This window comes from Balaenoptera physalus (assembly GCF_965194825.1).
Source record: "Balaenoptera physalus genome assembly, chromosome: X".
NCBI classification, from domain to species: domain Eukaryota; kingdom Metazoa; phylum Chordata; class Mammalia; order Artiodactyla; family Balaenopteridae; genus Balaenoptera; species Balaenoptera physalus.
In genome coordinates this window covers 121,969,930-121,974,440 of record NC_138903.1, presented here as the reverse complement: position 1 = coordinate 121,974,440, position 4,511 = coordinate 121,969,930, and the positions used below count along the sequence as shown (strand labels likewise).

Genomic DNA, 4,511 nt, shown 5'->3' with positions numbered 1-4,511 from the left:
CCAAATAACATTTTTGGGGTCTCTAATTGGGAAGTGTTCCAGGATGATTATTGGGGGTGGGACAGATATTCCAAACCCATACCTGTTCAGATAAATGGAGATGTCATTAGCAACAAGAAGTAAGTGATCATGGCTTCTCTCGTTTTTTATAAATTATACTAAATAACCATAATGCTGCAATTTAGTGGTCCAAAGTTCATTCTATTCAGCAGGCTATCCATAGTCAACAGTTTAAAGAAAAGGGACCTGCTGAGAAAATAGTGGTCGAATCAGATGCCATAAAATCGAGCTGATGAGTTGAGTCCCATTTCTTTTTTTGTAAGGGGATTCTAATGAAGCAATGCTTGAAGGGGATTCATAACTTTGGGCCCCCTGTTTCACTATTCAGGTCAGCTGCACCCAGTTCCAAAGGAAGCTAGGGAACCTTAATCCCACAGGCTATTTGTAGATATGCTGGCTCATGCAGGCGACTTATTAAATCCCAAATTCCTGGCTGCCAAATTGTATACATTGCCTTGGTTCCTATAAGGATTATGAGAAAGCTTTGGGGAAAAGGGCAAATCAAAGGGAACAGTAATCAAATTAGAAGTATTGAAGGATGGTGCCTCGAAAACTAATTCATAGATGTTGAAAGTGGGAGACAAGAGGACCATGTGTGTACAGGACCATAACAGCTCTCACAATGAGGTAAACACCTCCCAGGCTCAGGTGGGTAAACACAGGCAGGTTCAAGAGGGAAGTTTCCATGACACATCTAGTAGTACACCTTCCTCTCCGGAAAGAGCCTGAGGAGGGAGGGTAAGGCAGGGTGACCATCTACCTAGCATCTGCCAGTCAGGCCCGTGGGCCTTGAGAAATCATCCCCCTGCCAATACACAAGTATCTCCTTCCAGGGAGGTGAAAACAACCCAACTGGTAGTTCCCAAATTTATTCCATTAACATTTTCCCATTGGAGTATTGTTTCTCACAGGAATTATATTTAAAGCAACTCCAATATGATAAGTAGAAAATGGATATATTTCCTTTTGGCAGCATTGAATAGTTTGGGGATTTTTTTTTTGCTGAAACATGTTCATTTTAATATAACATAACATTATAACATATGTAATATAACATATAACATGTAGTATAACATATAACATATTTAATATAACATAACAAATTTAATAACATCTTACTTGTATGCTTTGTATACAATTGACCTATGGAGGTTGATTTGCCAGCTCTTCCCACACTATGGACTTGACAAACAGCTCTCACAATGAGACAGGCTGGGACCTGGGGCCCTTTGCTGCAGGGCTGCAATGCTTGCGCCTGGACACACCTCTCCTCAAGCAACAAAATACAAAGAAACTGACTAAAAATAACTGCCTACATTTGGGGCAAAGTCTGGACCCAAAAGATACAAAGAGACCAAAAAGCCCAACGGACACTTTTGAAGAGCCTGGAGCAAAAACAGGATGTTGTGAACAACAGCAGGGGACTGAGCTGCCCCCTGCACACAACACCACCAGCGGGGTGGGCAAAACACCTAAGCCAGCTCTCTGGCCTGACCCCTGGACACACCCCTACCCTCACCCCATGTAAGGAACAAGCTCGCCCCTCCTTGGGGAGCGAGCAAACAAAAGAACTGTTGTTTGTTCTCTCTTCCCCCTGCTACAGCAGGGGCCCCAGTAAAGCCTTGCCTGAATTTGGGGATGTATTTTTAATGCCCACCTTCAGTACTGGAAGCCTGACAACAGAATGGGTCAGCAGATCCTGGGGAGCAGGAAGCCTTCCTGCTGCAGTTCTTGGCTGCTGCCTCTCAGATCCCTGCCCCCAACACTGGGCTGTGTCTCACTTTCTTCCAGGAGAAACTAAGGCCCTGGAGAGAAAGGAGCTCAAGCCACTGTTGAGATTAAAGGAGGCAATGCATGCAAAGCTCTTAGCAAGGTGCTTGGTATATAATAAGCACTCAATAAATGATAGCTAATATTATTATTACTATTACTATTACCATCATTATCACAGGAGGAGGTAGATCACATTTTTGCATTCTTTTTAATAATTTATTTTTATTTTATTTTATTGTGGAAAGAACATGTAACATGAGATCTACCTTTTAACAAATTTTAAGTGTACAATATATTATTGTTGACTACAGGTGCAATGTTGCACAGCAGACCTCTAGAATTTATTCATTTTGCTTGAATGAAACTTTATGCCCATTGATTAGTAAGTCCCCATTCCCCCTGCCCCCAGCCCCTGGAAAATACCATTTCCCTCTTTGATTCTATGAATTTGACTATTTTAGATACCTCATATAAGTGCCATCATTGCAGTATTTGTCTTTCCGTGACTGGCTCATTTCACTTAGTATAATGTCCTCAAAGTTCATCCATGTTGTCGAATACTGCAGAATTTCCTTTTTTTTTTTAAAGATGAATAGTCTTCCATTATATGTATATACCACAGTTTATTTATCCATTTATCTGTCAGTGGACATTTAGGTTGTTTCCACATCTTGCTTATTGGGAATAGTGCTACTATGAACATAGGAGTGCTAAAATCTCTTCAAGCTACTGATTTCAATTCTTTCTTTCTTTTTTTTTTTTTTTAAGAATTCAATTAAATATTTATTGAACAAATGCAGAATAAATGAACTAGGGGGTGGTTTTAACCTGAAGATACAATAAACAACTTCAAATATTCAGAGGGCTGTCACACAAAAAATGAAAGACTTGTTCAGTATTTCTCTAAAGGGCAGAACTTGACCCAAGGGCTAAATATAAGCAACCAATAGCCTGATACAAAGTGTATCACTTACTAGCTTCTTTCCCAAACAATGCATTCCACACTTAATCCCTTCTTCTGAAAGGAAACATTACAACTTAATACTTCTCATGAATGTCTTTAATAAGTCGCATTTTCATGGCAAGCCCTCCACTGCCAGCAATGGATGTACTCACACTCTCAGAAAGAAATCTAAAGTTAACAGGCTGGTTTACTAGGGAGATGGTCTTTGTTCCTCAGCTCTATCTCAGCATTTTATATTTGTGATTCTCAGGAGGGGAGAGAAAAAGAGCATATTCTCCAAAGGGGGTGAATCAGAGTCCCCAGCACTTCAGATACTGCCCCTGGGGACAGTCCTCCTCAAACCCCAGATGCATCACTGCAACTATCAACCTGTGGTAGAGATGGGAGTGTGCTGTGAGCCGGGGCAGAAGAAAACAGCTGACAACCACTGTTCTACACGAGGCAGGAGAGCTGCATTTTATGAGTCACTAGGAAATATAAACTGACTGCCTAATACTGACGGGCTCCATCCAAACTGTCAAATATTACAAAATGAGAACTGTTTCAACAACGATTCAGCATGTTTAAGGACAAAATATATATATAATATACTTTATATTATATACGTATTTTATCACATACTCAGTAAGGAATGCTGAGGTGCTTAATCCATCCAATAAAATTGAAAATAAAAATTTTACATTTTTCTGTCAGTATTCAGGATGCTGAAGGTGGATCTTGAACTCAGAATGGTAAGTCAGTTTTCGAGGAAGGCCATGTAATCGGTGAGTCTGGCTAACTGCTGTTCATTGGGGATGGGCGGGACGGGGGCAGGCTCTGAAAAGGGAATAAACCTGTTAAAGGAAACATCCAGGGCCCCTGCAACTGGCTTTTTGGGCATGACCATCCTTGTGGTGGAGTCTGCCTGCCATCCTTGTTCTAGGATACCTTTCACAGCCTCTTCCACGGGAAGTCCAACAAAGGCTGCAAAATCGTCGGCGATGATGGACATATATGCCTGAGAGACCAGGGCGAAGGCTCGCCTCCGGGTGGCAACTCTAAGTGCCTCCATGATTGGCTGGACCGTCTCAGACCACGGGTGAGCGCTGATGGTGGTATAGATCCCCGGGGAAATCTCTCTGCCAGATTCTTTGTCCTACCGACCAAATTCCCCCAAGTTCAGAATTTGCAGATTTTATAGCAGGTGGTATTCTTTTCCAAAGATATCTTGCATTATTCATGTCATTATAAAGCAGATATAAAGCTAGAAGCTGACCATACACTGGGGGTGTAGCAATTCCTCCTGGAGCCTCGAGCTCCTGGTTCTCGCACTGATCCAGCAACTTTCTGAAACTAAAGGAACTTTCTGCCATCACCGCCACTGGCATTTTCCCGGCCGGTACCGCCACCGAACCTCCCCGCCGAGCCGGACCTCAGACTCTGATTTCAATTCTTTTGGATAAATATCCAGAGGTGGGATTGCTGGATCATTTGGTAGTTCTATTTTTTAAAAAATATTTATTTATTTATTTGGTTGCACCAGGTCTTAGCTGTGGCAGGCGGGCTCCTTAGTTGTGGCTCGCCAGGTCCTTAGTTGCAGCACGTGGGCCCCTTAGTTGTGGCATGCAAACTCTTAGTTGCGGCATGCATGTGGGATCTAGTTCCCTGACCAGGGATCAAACCCGGACCCCTTGCATTGGGAGCACGGAGTTTTATCCACTGCACCACCAGGGAA

At 42.5% G+C, this 4,511-nt stretch overlaps 1 pseudogene across 1 annotated transcript; it reads right to left on the bottom strand.

Annotated features, from left to right (window-relative positions):
• Window positions 1–2,603: 2,603 nt before the first annotated feature.
• LOC309652012 (COP9 signalosome complex subunit 8 pseudogene) lies at window positions 2,604–4,234 on the bottom strand (annotated as a pseudogene). The gene has a single exon. The product of its transcript is annotated as a COP9 signalosome complex subunit 8 pseudogene (transcript).
• Between the last annotated feature and the right edge of the window lie 277 nt (window positions 4,235–4,511).